General features: G+C 31.1%; 1 long non-coding RNA gene across 3 annotated transcripts; it reads right to left on the reverse strand.

The window, feature by feature from the left end:
* Nucleotides 1-6,762: 6,762 nt before the first annotated feature.
* Nucleotides 6,763-7,835, reverse strand: LOC127747435 (uncharacterized). Of its 3 annotated transcripts, none has more exons than XR_008009237.1 (4): nucleotides 7,737-7,835; nucleotides 7,577-7,644; nucleotides 7,033-7,156; nucleotides 6,763-6,898 (listed from the first exon to the last, which is right to left on the reverse strand). It is a non-coding gene; the product is annotated as an uncharacterized LOC127747435 (long non-coding RNA). The 3 variants fall into 3 exon arrangements; XR_008009238.1 differs by having other exon boundaries at nucleotides 7,033-7,170; XR_008009239.1 differs by having other exon boundaries at nucleotides 7,033-7,480.
* Nucleotides 7,836-16,086: the final 8,251 nt, after the last annotated feature.

The following is a 16,086-nucleotide window of genomic DNA, read 5'->3' on the forward strand; positions in this document are numbered from 1 at the left end:
TGTATACAAAAGAGTTAAGTAGGATTTTGGTCTCTAAGTTTAGGTAAAAAAATTTATTCGTCTTCAAATTTTTTTATTTAAATTCGTTTCTCAAGTTTAACTTAGTTTTAAAATCGTTTTTTTTTTACTTAAATTTTAAAATTCTTAACCAAATTATTTTTAATAAAAGATTATAAAATAAAAAAAGAAAAAGATATGAAAAAGAGAGTGTTTGAAGTTGAGAAGATAGAAAGAGAGGAAACCACGGAAAAGAAGAAGGGGGGAGAAAAAGGTGGCGATGACGCCGGCAAAAGAGGACGTCACGCGCTATTGTCGCCATTTCTGCTCCAGTGCCACTGTTTCCATGAGCGGGGGGAAGATGCTAGCAGATCGGTGAGGGAGGGTGTCGCGCGCCACATCGCCGTTTTTGTTCCTGTGCCAGTGTCCGACGTAGACGCCAGCAGATCGGCGAGGAAGGAGCGCCGCGTCGCCGCGTTGCCGTTTTTGCTCCAGCGCCAATGTCCGACGTCGACGGCCGCAGATCGGCGAGGGAGGACATCGCGCACCGCCGTCACTGTTTTTGCTCCTCCTCGGCTCCTCCAATTTGTTGTTTCCTTGTTTGCCGGCTTCTGTCGTCGGTTTTGTTCTGGCATTGGTTTCTGGGATTCTACTTTTGTTTCTTGTTTATTTTTTGTTGTTTGTTGTTGCTGCTGGTGTTTCTTAGTTGTGTGGTTTTTGTTTTGAAATTTCCATTGTTGTTGTTAATTTTCCTAATGAAAAAATGATTTAAATTTATTTCATCTGTAGAAGCGAAAACCAAAAATTCTGGATGAAGAAAAAAAAAAGAAAAATTAAATATTTTGGTGAAGAATGTTACTGAAGAAGGGTTGTTAGAAGGGTTGTTAGAGAAGAGTATTTTAGTTCGAAAAACGATTTTAAAATTAAGTTAAACTTTAGTAATGGATTTAAATACAAAAAATTAAAAATAAATAAAATTTATAATCTAAATCTTAAGAACAAAAATGATACTTAACCCATTTTAAACGTGTAGTTTTATGCCAATTCGATATTATTTTTATTTCTCACAGACTCGCACCTAGGGGTGGATAGGGGCAGGTTTTTGTTCTACTCACTTCTCTCTTGCTGTACAACAATCCGCACAGAATTTGTCCCCTTTTTACTCGCGAGTTTTAACCCAACTCTGCGAATATCTGCCCCGTCTCTATAATTATTCAAATCTAATAAATAAAATTAAATTTTAAAATTTATATAATTATCACTACATACATAACATAAATTAAAGTAAAAATTTAAATATGATACAATATTATTAATAATTTACTAATTATTTTACATATATTATACATATTATATATTAAAATTATATATATTATATATATAGTGGGACGAGTATTACTTAAATCCGATCTCATCCGCTCCTTTTAAAATTTCGTCTCGCTAAAAACCCTCTTCAAACGGGTAAAAAACGGGATAAATATCAGCAGATTCGGGTAATATTGTCATCCCTACTCACACCATCAAACATATTATTTTTTTTCAAAAAGGATATATGATATCATTTTCTGATTTTCCCATATGACATGATATGCATATCATGATTGTCGTATCATGCATGTGACACGTAGTCTATACGTGAAAAAAGCACTTTAATTTTTACACTGGGAAAGCACTTTGCTTTCAGTTTCTTTTTCCCCCCTTTATTATTGTGAGGGTAATTCACACTAATAAATTGAATAAAGTATAATATTATGCAAATATTTTAAATTAATTTTTATTATATTTCTGTTCTAGAATATTTTTATATAAATAGAATTAATTAGATTTGATTTAGTTATATTAGTAGTAAATTAAATTAATTAAATTCTAGATTTGATTTACTATATATATGCTATAAAGTAATAAATCAAATTAAACAATCAAATAAGTTTAGTTCGATTTATTACTTATGTAACTTATTGATATTTTTTACTTTTAATTTAATTTATATTAACTCTAAAACATAAATGTTAATAAAAAAATACTCTTTATTTAGATTCAAATAAAAGATTAAAAAAATTAAAATGAGTAAGAATAGAAATTTAACTTTTGTGTTTTAGTTCAAATTCTAAAAAAATTTACATTTTTATAAACCTGTGAATTTAAAATAGAACAATAAATAATTTTTAAAAATTCATTAAAAATATTCTTTGATTTATTAGTATCTAACAAATTATTATTGAGACTTTTGATATTAAAAATGTTAATATAAAGTATAGCCTTTCAAAATGGCATGAGTTAAAATTTGAATTTTTTCAGAATAAATAATGGATAATTATACAATATAAAATAACTAACTATATTTATACAATATGTAATTTGAGAAATAATTAAAATATTGTATCCATTAAATTATTATTTAATTTATAAAATTAAGTATAAAACTTATGTTTTGATGACGTTATGCTTTGATAATTAAATAATACTTAATTTCACAAATTAAATGATAATTTAATTAATATAGTATTTTAATTATTTATCAAATTACATATTGATTATTTTATATTGTATAATTATCCGTTACTTCTGATTTTAAAAAAATTCAAGTTTTAATTTCTATGTCATTTTGAAAGGCTATATTTTATATTAATTTTTTTAACATCAAAAGTTTCGGTAATAATTTTTTAGATACTAATAAATCAAATAATAATTTTTAATAAATTTTTAGAAATTAAAAAATATATTTTTATTAATATTTATATTTTAAAATTAATATAGAAATCACTCATAGGTCATAGGTGGGTACTTTTTCCACTTATGGCAGAGCAAGGTTCGAATTCTTAATGAAGTTGTTTGAGAGGCACATGATGTGCTTCTTGAATCAGACCTCTAACTACCACTTTGCTTTCAGTTCAAGCCACAAACACATTCTAATAATAAATATTCATGAAAATACGTAACAGCTTATATTTTATAGAAAGTTGATATTACTACTCTCTAATTAATAATGTTAAACTTTCTCTAATAATTCTGTTATCAATATGAAAAACAAGATAGTAAAAATAGAGGATAATTTAAAAAAATCAAACAAAATAGGAGTAATTCTGGAAGTGATACTGTGATAGTATAGCATCTCTATTTTAAACAATGAATATTTGCAATTTCTTACGATAATAAATAGTAAAATAAAAAAAGGTGAAATATAGTCCATTAAAATATTTGAATTTAACTTACCAACTCATCTCTGAAAATATATTATGTTGAACGATAATGCAAAATGTTATAATAAATAGTAGAATTCACACGACAAATGTGCAAAAACACAGGTAAAAAAATAGCCTTTTCCTAATCAATAATTAATGAAAATAATTACACCTCTTTATATATATATATATATATATAAGAACTAATTCATGTGTTATGAAATAAATCATAATATTATTACACATCTTTAATTTTCTCTACAAAACCGATGCAACGCATGATCAATAATAAAAAACTATACTCTCATTTTCCTTAACTACTAGTGGCTGCAAGTTAATTAAATTCTAGATATGAAATTTGTTTGGCCAACTATATTGCCTCTAATACAAAAATGCCTTTGACGATTCTATAACATAACGAATATTATTATTTCAAACTTATCAGCCATTAACAAAAAAGCCTACATCGTATACCTAGCTAGCTATATCTAAAAGAATGGGTTGCTTGTGCTTCACTACTCCTAACAACAATGTATTCTTAGTAATTATTCCATAATATAATATAGATAGACTTAGCTCAACTAATAATGCTGGCTTGGTCAAATAATATTAGACAAACTTCTTTCTCTTTAAATAGATTCAAGATCAAACCCTAGGGTAAAATATGTGTTAAAAGTGTCTCGAGCCAAATAATTAATAATAATCAAAGGTCAGACGAGACAAACACAATAATACTTTTTCTATATTAGTTAATTTTTTAGCCCCAGTAGATTTGGTTCCCTATATTAGTAATTTTCATAATAAAAATGGATTTTCTGATTTAGAAATTTAATTTTACATTAGACGAATTTTAATAGATTGTAAAATATAATGGGTTAAACTTAAAAAAGTTTTCTTCCAAATATTTTTTATTTTTTTTAAAATAAGTATAAAAAATAAAATTTTAATTAATTAATATTAGTTATTTTTTTATCAAAAATTTAATTTTTAATTCTTGCTTTTTAAAGATTTAAAATTTAAAATTTAGGTTTAGAATGGCCAACAGTAGTGGCCAGCTAGTAGTATTTAGCTGGTGGTAGTGGTTATTGGCGGTAGTTGGTAAAGATTGGTAGCAGATGGTGAGGGGTACGGTGAACTTGTAATGTTGGGAAGAAGGAAAAAAAATAAATAAATAAAAGAATACTTTTTAAAAAAATTGACAAAATATTAATATAAAGATGACAAAAATTAACTTTTTAAAGTTATTTAATTGATCACAGTTAAAACACATACTTTAAAAACATATATTAATAATAAAAGTATAAATTATGAATAAAATTAAAAATCTAAGAGAAGAAATAATTATATTAATGATTCTAACTAATATTAGTTCAAACGACACTGAATTTTTTAAATTAATATAAAATTATTTTTTTAAAATTTCATTTTCACAATAAATTTTATAAGATTTTAAATTTTTAGAAATTAAATAATGAATTATTTGTAATTTATTATGTTTATTTATAATTTTATTTTCAAAAATTTATTTTTACTAAAAGTAATTAAATTAAAGTTATGAGACTTTAAATTTAAAATTAATTAGGATTTATATACTTTTCATAATAATTGGATATTTTTTTATTTAGAATTTAAAGTTTGAGTAATTGAAAAATAATAAAAATTTCATATGGTTTAGTTTGAATATTGATATTAATGTAAGACTCTGAATTTTTAAAATTTAAATAATGAATTATTTGTAATTTATTATGTTTATTTAAGATTTTATTTTTAAAAAGTTATTTTTATCAAAAGTAATTAAATCAAAATTATGAGTTTTTGAGTTTAAAATTAATTAGAATTTATATTTTTTTATAATAATTCGGTATTTTTTTATTTAGAATTTAAAGTTTGAGTAATTGAAAAATAATGAGAATTTCATATGATTTAATTTGAATGGTGAGTTTTTGAATTTTATTTTATGAATAATTAATTTATCTCTAATTTTAAATTAAAGTATTTATTTAAAAATAATTTGTAAATTGATAAATAAACAGTGTCTCAAAAGTAATTATATTAAACTATATTTAGTTTTCAATTACTACTCAACCCTTCAATTTTATCAAAATTACTACACTACCCAAATTCTAAATTTCCTAATTTTATCATACTCTAACCTAATCTTAATTTTACCCTAACCCACATACACTCAGACCTCTAGCTGCCACCCTACCTTCACCCTCACACACCTTGACATCTTTCACGCAACACACACACGCAGAACGGAAAGAAGAGAGAACGGAAGAAAAAGAATAAAGAGAGTTTGTCGCGTAGTTGAGTTGCAATTGAGGTAGGAACTTTTTTTAAAATTTACTTTTATTTTAAAAAATTGTTATAAATCGATATTGATATAAAAAAATATTTTTTTTAATTATGTGAGTCTTATAGATTAAATTGAACTGTTTTAGATTGTTTGTGATGATGGACTAGGATTGGTTTGCTGATTATTGGAAAATGATTGGTTGTTGGAATTTTTGATTATGTTTGATTGGTACATGTTGAGAAATTATTTGATTTGGATGGAACCTTGAAACATGAAAAAGTCCGAGCTTTAGGAGGTATTTTGCCAAAATTTTATAGGAGTTAAGGTGAAATTAAATAATAAGAAGGATGGAAAGTGGTGCTATTTTAAAAAAAACTAGAGACTTTGTTTTGAAGTTTTATTTGGTTAATTTTGATTAAAGAATTATGTTTTGAGAAGTTTTAGTGAATTTAAAGTATTTGAATTTGATTGGTGAAATTGAATGATTCTCGAATCTTTTTAAGAAAGTCTTAAACTTAAAAATGAAGTTGAAATTAGTTTTGGAAATTAGTTTTGAGATATAAATGTTGTGGGGATGGTGGTTCGTTCCGCACACGGTGAGGATGGTGGTTTTATCCCGCTCACACTACAAGTAATTACCGGAATAGCGACTAATTCAGCGACCGATTTTGGTGGTCGCTAAATTCAAAATAGTGACTGATGATGGTCGCTAATATTTACCGACCGATTTTCAACCAAGGCCACCTAACTCATACTAAATAATTTCGGTCGCTAACATGATCGATCGCTAAATAGCAAATAATATTTCGGTCGCTAAGTCAGTCGCTGAGGTATTCGGTCACTAAATGGAGACCAATATTTTGGTTGCTAAATCGGTTGCTAATTTTTTTGTCGCTAAATCGGTCGCTAATGGCTAACTTCAAAATTTCAAAATCGGTCACTAAATCAGTCACTACTGTTGCTTCCTAATTATCAATTTTAACTAAATTTCACATATATCACTATTAAAACTTAATTTTTATATATAATTCTTATTCAACAAAATATATAAATAATCAAAGATAGATAACTATTTATTAGGATCAAATGCTAACAATTATTGAAAATCAAAATAAAAACAAAAGCGAAATCGTTTAAAGATGAAATAAAAAATGGATTCTAATACAAATAAATTTATATTTATGTATAATATATATATGTATTGAAAAAAAATGAAGGCAGAAACAAATCTACACAAATGCAATAAATTTATATTTATGTGTGTATATTACATATATGTGATGTTGCCATCTTTTATCAATGATAATGACTTCTTCAGCTTCCTCTTTCTATCTTTTTCGTTCTCATCATCACAAGGTGACAGCTTCAATGTCAGGTCTATTTTGTTGCTGTACTTCTTCTGCTTCTCACCATAAACCCTCTGAAATAATAAGAGCAAACAATGAATAAGAGCAAATCACATATTGAAGATAGATTATAATTAAGACTAAAACAGAAATAACAAACCATGAAAATAGTTTCCATCATGATCAATGGGGTAATCCTATTCCTTACCATTATACATACAAAGAGCCAGCAGTAGGTTTCCCACCATTGCATACTTTTGGTACAGTAGAACACGGTAGTATCAATCTTTTCAACAATTTTTAAAGACCAATCCCTTATGGTTGTTGTGGTGCTGTGACAGAACAACTGAGAAATGAGCCACATATTCTGTTGGAGTACCTTAAGGAGAAGGAATGAAGACTCCAACGAAATCCAACATACATGAAAAATTAACACTCCCTCATTTGAAACTCTCATTCCATGTTTTCATAATTGTAATATAGGTATCCTAACTGATAATTATATCAGTGCAGTGTGACTAGTTTCTAGGACTTGAACCCGTGATCTTGACGTCACACAGAAACGACTCGACTGTTTACGCCCAACCCCATCTGCAATCCAACCACTAAACAGAGACCTAAAAAAGCACCTCCTAAATAGGTATTTACTACAAGACCTTCATCAACATAAAAAGCAAAGAAAATAGAGAAATATTTAGATTTAGAACATGAGAGTGAGCATTGATATTAATCAGACAAATACAAGGAAGTACCTTCAGCTATTGTATTCCCATTAAAATCAAGCTTTTTAGAAATGCTCTCTAAGGTTTCAGTGACTACTCTGGATAACCAATATAGCAACAAGGTAATTAAATAATTTCTTAGACATCAGAAAAATAAAGTTTATTCAAGCTTCAATATAGAAGAGCATACCCAATGTGGTAATCATATAAAAATGAAGATAGAGAAGTCACTACAACATGCCACAAAGATCGTCGCCAAGGTTTTGCATTCGGTAAACGCACTAAAGCTTGAAATAAAACATTTTATGTTAGTGATATCATTAGAAGCCAATTTCTCCATAAGAGCTATAATAATTTCAAATGGAAAATACATGAAGAAAATGAGATAGAAGCTAATTGTTTTCTGACCTTTTAACTTTATTAAGTACATAAGCCATGATTATAATATCTTCAGATGTTAATTACTGTATGTATATGCACAATAATCTTTTCGTCTCAAATTAAAAATTTGCAAGCCTGTAAATGGAATGGATCATCAAAATGCGAGCACAATTTTTATACACATGATACTCAAAAAATAGACATATATAGACATAAATAATCATCACTATATATACTCAAAAAAGAAGGGAGTGATGTTCCATCAAGGATGTCATGAGTACATATATATAGACATAATATGATGTCATGAAGATAGTTTACTGGAATTTCTGAATAGTAAATATTATTCATTTTAAAGTACCCATTTTGATTTTTTCAGTTTGTGCTTAAATCATATATTATATGAAAATATCTTTCTTTCTGATAATCTATGGGAGCACTTAAGTATAAAGTCAATAAACCCAAGTTTTCTAAATGAACGGGGTGATTGGAATGCTAAAAAATACAACAAAGTATGAATACATGAAGAAGATAACGAAAATAGCAAGGTACCTAAATTTTCTTCTTTTCCATGCCAAATTATGTAATCTCTGGATACAACTCGCTGTCGTCCCTGCAAGAATGACCTGCAAGACTTGCAACAAGTAAAACACAAAGTGAGTGGCATGAAATTGCACCAAACAAACAATGCTAATGGGAATGAAAGTGGGATTTGGAACCTTCTAAGACTGGCAACGGACAAACCGTGATCTAAGGCTTCTCTACAAATATGTGAGCCAACAAATACATTGCCTCCTAACACAAACAACTTGAATTGCATTGAGTACACATTAGGTTACACTTACACACACAAAATTAAGTAAAATAGAGTGAAATAAATGCCGGTAATAGAATAGAATGAATATCTTGTCTGTTGGGGGCTGAGGTATGTTTACCGTTTCAGCTTCTTCGACCTTAAAGGACTCATCAACCTCATTACTGTGTTTAGTAAAAATGCATACTCTTTAAGCCAAGATTTGAATAACACCAACTCTTCCCCCCAACATAAGGAAAGAAGTTACAACTCCAAAATGCATGGAAATGCATAATTGAAGAATAACTAACTGATTAACTGATGCAACCAAAATTACACATCTTTCTTTTGATTCAAAATCAAAAGAACCAAGGACATTTTGTTAGCTCTAACTACCAAAATAATTATGAATGCTTATGTTCATATGCACAAAATAAGGTTATTTGGTTGGAGCAAAATACGTGCACCTTCAATGACGAATTTTCTAAATAGCTTTAAATAGATATATTAAAGTATCATTTATTATTAAGTTTTTTAACATCTGAATAATCAACTAACAAATATATCAAATTAACAATTAACCTTTAACAAATATAAATTTTAAGGAGATTTTTAGAACGTACCTGCCTAGAACAGGGATGGCGGAGAGAGAGAGAGAGAGAGAGAGAGAGAGATAAGAGGCACAATGACGACTGAGAAAGCAGAACCACAAACAAGAGAGAGCAGAGCAAAGAAGCAACGGCCGCAAGGAACAAGAGAGTAAAATAATATTATAGCTATTACCTCCAATTGTTCAATTTGTTTTGAATAAATGAAATTAATCGGAATCTGGATTAGGAAAGAGTACCTGCTTGAGAAATTGATGAAGACGACCGCGATGGCGTCGAGAAACCAGAAGACGAAGGCGATGGTGCTGCGAGCTAAAGACAACGACGACGGCGACGGTGCAGAAGACAATGACAACGGCACTAAGATCTCAAAGATGAAGGCGGCGGCGCAACGAACTCAGTCGACGATAAAGACCCTGCGAGGAGAGGTGCTTCCAGTAGTGGTTACATCAGTAACTGTGTGAGAGGATGAGAGTGTTGTGGGTGAATTAGGGACACTGAGGGTAAAATAATTTAGTAATTATTTTATTTTATTTAAATTAGCGACTGATTTTGCGACTGATTAGTTTTGACAATATTTTTTACTAGTCACTAATTCGGTCGCTAAGAATTAAATTTTCAACCAATATAGTGACCACGACTTAGTGACCGAATTAGCAACCAAATTTTTCCACCCTCTTTATTCTATCAGTTGCAAAATCGATCGCTAAATAAAAATAGCTTTAAATCAGTATTTATAATTGGTTGCTAAATCGGTCGCTACCTTAACTATTAGCAACCGATTAGCAACCACTAGTTTAGTGACCGAGTTAGCGACCAACCATTTTTAGATTCTTTTTCTATTGGTTGAAAAATCGGTCGTTAAATAAAAAAATAGCAACCAATTTTGTGACCAACAATCCGAAGCATTACTTTCTTAATTCGAATCCGCTAAGTTCAAAGATAGCGACTATTTTAGCGACCAATTTTATGTTACTCGTATAACAAACTTAATCCTATATCGGTAGCTAAATCAGTCACTATTAACAACCACTTTTTTCGGTCGTTATTCTGGTAATTTCTTGTAGTGTCATGACTCGAGGATAGTTATTCTTGTTATAAATATGATTAGATAGAATTATGATAATGATGAATTTGATGATGATAATGGTTTTGATTGATGATGATTATTAATTGGCAAGGACGTGGATTTTGCCCTACTTGCGTTCTTGAGGTTGTGGGCATGGTGGTTCACCTCGCCCACGGTGAGGATAGTGGCTTTGTCCCGCTCACGGATAGACAAATTGAGGTTGAGAATTCCCTCTCTTATGTTACGATGGACAAGTGGGATTGAGGATTCCTTCTCTTGGTACATCAGGAGATTGGATAGAAAGTTGATGATTCTCTTGGATTCAATTTTTTATTGTGGTATCAACGAGTTAGGTTGAGGATTCTTTATTGTTGCATCACAGTCTTTCTCTGGTTGCAAGATGAAAAGGCATTCTCCTTTAAGTGGGATGACACTCTGTGTTGTTTTATATGGCATGGTCTATACCTCCAGGAGAAGGTGAGAAGGCACTCTCCTTTATTTCATATTATTTCTCGATGATAATTCCTCCTGGGGATGCGCAACAGAGAGACGATATCTGAATTAGTTACCGTATGTGTTGAATTCTGGCAATTTAATCGACACGTGAGTTCATGGCCAGTAGGATAGACATGCATTATGTGCATTTATTTGCAATTGCTTGGGTGTGCATAATTACTCAGTTTGCCTAATTGATATTCTATTAACTGCTAATTGTGCTACTTGTTGTAATTGTTCTTTATGTGTGATTGTTGGCTGGACTGTTTGGTTACTTGTAATTATAATTTATTGGTTTGAATTTGTAGTGGAGTTTTGTATGTTGTATGTTGCCTATTGTTGAGAATGACATTGATAAGAGTTATAGCCCAAACTTGATGAGAGTGAAATGTTTAATGATGAGAATTGTTGATTTTTGGGTCTTGACCGAAAAATTATTTGACTTTGAGATAAAGACTAATGTTTGGCGAATTAATAAATAAAGAACTAGATTGAGCTATAATAGAAATTAAGAAAAGTAAATGATAGTAGAATTAAATTAGTTATTTATGAGAAAGGAAATATTTAGAGAATAACATTCATAAGACAAGTAATGATCATTGCTGTAAAACAAACTTTTTTCATATATCTTTCAATAACAATTTTGAAACCCCTCTACCGAAACTTTTAGGTTAGGTTCTCATCCTTTACAGTAATATATTTTTCAGAAAATAGACAAAGAAGCATATGAAGAATTTTTTGAGCTTTTGGTCGTGCTTTATTTATTATATTATCATAGATATTTTTACCTCATCTTTGTTATCGTTACGTATAAGAAAAGTATTTTCGGTTTTTAAAAGAAAAGTCAATATGGTTTTCAGGTAAAGGCTCTTACTTATTATAGTCATATATAGAAGTGGTAATATCCTCGCTATTGGAGTGGCGCAGCCGAAAACGTAACATTCTGGTGGTGAAGGTGTTACAAGCTTTATTCAAAGAATTTAAAAATAAATAAGAATTACTAGACTAAAAATAGAACAATTAGCAATAAGAATTAGTAGATTAAAATATAGATCTTCAAAAACTAAAAAAAGAAAAATTTATTAAAAGAATTATAAAAATTATAAATAAAAACTCAACTCGTAAAAAAATATTAATTTCACAGAATAGGAAAAAGTATTAAAATGATAATAAAATAAAAATAAAAATAAAAAATAATATTATAAAATTTATAAAAAATAAAATAATCCTCTAATAAAATTTTTGTTAAAAATTTAAATTTTAAACAAATTAAAAAATTGGTATCAAAAGACAAATTTTAATAAAGATCACACTTTTAATTTATACTATGTGCTAAAAATCTAATATATAACAATCTATTCAATGGACGAGATCAAACATCTTTGCCTTAAGTCTCTACCTATTTTTAAATTTTAGGTGATGAGTTGAGTAAATTACTAAAACCGACCATGAAAGATTACAACATTGACAAATCTGACCATAAAAGACTTAAAACTAACTTGTAACTATGAAAGATGGGGTTTCATAGACAAAACTAACTAAACTCTAAAAATCTATCAAAAATTTTTAAATTATCCCTCTACTCCAACTTAATTACTCTCAAACTCTAATCCTACCTCCTCTCCAATGACAATGGCGTCACTTAAATCCAAACCTCAAGATCTCTCCTCACCCATCCAAAACCCATCCTCAACCTCTCCCTCTCGACCACCACCTTCCCTTCCATCTCCCTTAAACTAACCCGCCCCGCTTCTCTGCCTCGCCATTACGCGACCTCCATTGCTATCACACAGAATTGTTCGCATAGAATCAAACAGCCCATCACACCGCCGTTGCAACATTCTGAGTCCTCGTGGTCGTTACTTGTGAAGTAGTTCGTCGTGGCATTACCTTCCGCCGCCATTCACGTAGAGGCGTTCCCCGCACTGTTCACGCAACAAACTCGACCACCTCATCGTTTGCCACCCCAAATCACGCCCATTAACACGGTAATTACATCCGTGGAACGTCCTGGTTTCCTTTTTTATTTTTTCAGTTTTGGTGAAAGGTGATTTGAATGCATTGTGAATTTTGGATGTTGTTTTCAATTGGGTTTTGGGTGTTTCATATATGCAGCATCACTTAGCATAGATCGCAAAGCAGGTGTAGAAGAGGATTGGGAGATTGGAGATGGTGAAGAGAAAATAGAAGAGGGATTGGGAGATTGGCAGTGGTGAAGAAGATTTGAGAATGGAGATGAGGTGGGATTAGAATTCGAGAGTGAATAGATTAGAATAGAGGGGCAATTTTAAAATTTTTGATAGATTTTTAGAGTTTGGGTCATTTTGTCTATAAAATCGTATCTTTCATGGGTACAAATTAATTTTTATTCTTTTATGATCAAATTTTTTAGCGTTATAATCTTTCATGATTTGTTCTGATAATTTATTCTAATTGTACAAGCTGCTGTTCCTACAACAACGGGAGACAAAGGAAAGAGAAGAGTTGTAGTAGCTACACAAATTGGAAGTTACTTTCAAGAAAGGATTACTCTAAGATCTCAACCGACTTTGAAAAGTGTTTTGGCTAGTAAAAAAATTGTGCACAAGGCTAAGTTGGGACTTGACAAATGGATTGTTGATGCACGTATTCCTTTCAGTGCAATTCAATCACCTTACTTTCAACCTGTATTTGTTGTTGCAATTGGACCTGGTTTCAAGGGACCGTCATATGATGAAATGAAAATTCATTTGCTGGCTAATCTTAAGAGAGAGTGTCAATTGCTGGTTGAAAAGTATAGGAGCTCATGGAAAAGCACCGACTGTACGCTGATGGTAGATGGGTGGACTGATCAAAGGCAACAAACTTTAATTAACTTTCTAGTTTATTGTCCTACTGGTATGTCATTTGTTAAGACTGTTGATGCTTCTGATGTGATAAAAACTGCCAATGCATTGTTTAATTTGTTTGCTGATGTTATTGAGTGGGTTGGGCCTAGTAACATTGTGCATGTGGTCACTGATAATGCTGCTAATTATGTATCTGCTGGAAAATTTATTCATGAAAAATACCCAAACATATTTTGGTCTCCTTGTGCTGCCCATTGTATCAATCTTATTTTGAAAGATATTGCAAGTATTCCTCACATAGCTGACCTTGCTTCTCGTGCTTCAAAAGTGACTATGTTTGTTTACAATCATATGATCTTATTGTCTTGGCTTAGAAAAAGAAAAAGTTGGACATAAATTGTTTGACCAGGAGTCACACGTTTTGCCACTGTTTTTATTACTTTGAAAAGTATATATGATCACAAGGAAGATTTGCAGTCATTGATGGTGGACAAATATTTCACTTCTCATAAGTTAGCCAAAAGTGCTAATGGAAAGATTGTTAGTTCAATTATCTTGGACAGTAAATTTTGGCAAGACTGTGTTACCACTGTGAAAATTGTTGGTCCTCTTATTAAGTTGTTGAGGCTTGTTGATGCGGATGAAAAACGAACCTTCTTTGGGAATCGTGTATGAAGGCATGCAAAGAGCAAAAAATGCTATGAAGACAATGTTCAGAAATCGAAAAGCTGCTTATACGCCATACACGAGTATCTTGAAAATGAGGTGGGATAAGCATTTGAAGCGTGATCTCCATGCGGTAGCGTACTTTTTAAATCCAGGCATTTTCTGTAGTGAGGGTTTTGTTGAGAAGGTAAATGTTTTGAGATCTTTACTTAATTTGCTTGATGTTGAAAAACTTTGTGATGACTCAGTTGCTGCAATGCAAGAGATATAGCTGTATCGAGATTGTAAAGAAAGTCTTGGGAGGAAAAGTGCTAAGAGAGCAGCATCAAGACTCGAACCTGGTAAGTTATTTGACTTATTTCATATCCAATTTCAGTTTAGTTTCAAAGTTTAATATGTTGGGTGATAAACAACAACAAACAACAACAACAAAGCCTTGTCCCACTAAGTGGGGTCGGCTACATGAATCAAACGACGCCATTGTGCTCTGTCATGTATCATGTCTACAGAGAGACCGTTTACATGTAGATCTCATTTGACCACCTCTGGATGGTCTTCTTAGGTCTTCCTCTGCCTTTCGCCCCTTGTCCATCTTCCATCTCATCTACCCTCCTGACTGGATGTTCTATCGGTCTTCTTCTCACATGTCCAAACCACCTGAGACGCGATTCAACCATCTTTTCCACAATGGGTGCTACTCCAACTCTCTCCCTTATATCTTCATTCCTTATTTTATCCAATCGCGTGTGACCACTCATCCATCTCAACATCTTCATCTCTGCCACACTCAGCTTATGTTCGTGCTCTCCTTTAGCCGCCCAACACTCCGTACCATACAGCATAGCCGGTCTTATAGCGGTGCGATAGAATTTACCTTTAAGTTTTAAAGGCACTTTTTTGTCGCATATAAAACCAGATGCACTCCGCCATTTTGACCAACCTGCTTGGATCCTATGATTTACATAATGTTCAATCTCTCCATTATCCTGTATGATGCACCCAAGATACTTAAAACTTTTAACTTTTCGTAAGGTGTTCTCTCCAATTTTCACCTCTATATTGGAGTTTTCCCTTCTCAGACTGAACTTACATGCCATATATTCCGTCTTGCTACGGCTTATGCGCAGACCATAAACTTCTAGAGCTTCTCTCCATAACTCCAACTAATGTACTTGATACTTGTTCTAACTCCTTATTATGTGATGAGAAAACTAATGTACTTGATACTTGTTGTAGGGATCAATCACTTTAAACATACCCCTAGCAGAGAATGGTTTGAAACAGATGCAGTTTTGCGAGTTAGCTTGGGGAACTTTCTCTTTTTCACTATTCTAGCAGTTCTAATGATTGGCGTCAAGAACCAGAAGGATCCTCGTGATGGTTTGCATCACGGAGGTTGGATGATGAAAATAATTTGTTGGTTCCTTCTGGTAATCTTTATGTTTTTCCTTCCAAATGAGCTCATCAGCTCTTATGGTAAGTGTTTCTTCTAAAATTTTTTTATCTATGTAGTTGAGCCGATTCCTTATACTTAAGTAACTTGACTACCAGGCGACACTAAATTTTTTGATTGATATCATATATGAGGGCTTATCACACACTTAAAAGTGTTGGTTTGAAGAGCCTGGGGTTATTGGAAAATGGACATTGCATCTTGAATGAAAAGTGGAAAATGTAGATAAAGATTTTCTAAGTTGTTT

This window comes from Arachis duranensis, chromosome 5 (assembly GCF_000817695.3).
Source record: "Arachis duranensis cultivar V14167 chromosome 5, aradu.V14167.gnm2.J7QH, whole genome shotgun sequence".
NCBI classification, from domain to species: domain Eukaryota; kingdom Viridiplantae; phylum Streptophyta; class Magnoliopsida; order Fabales; family Fabaceae; genus Arachis; species Arachis duranensis.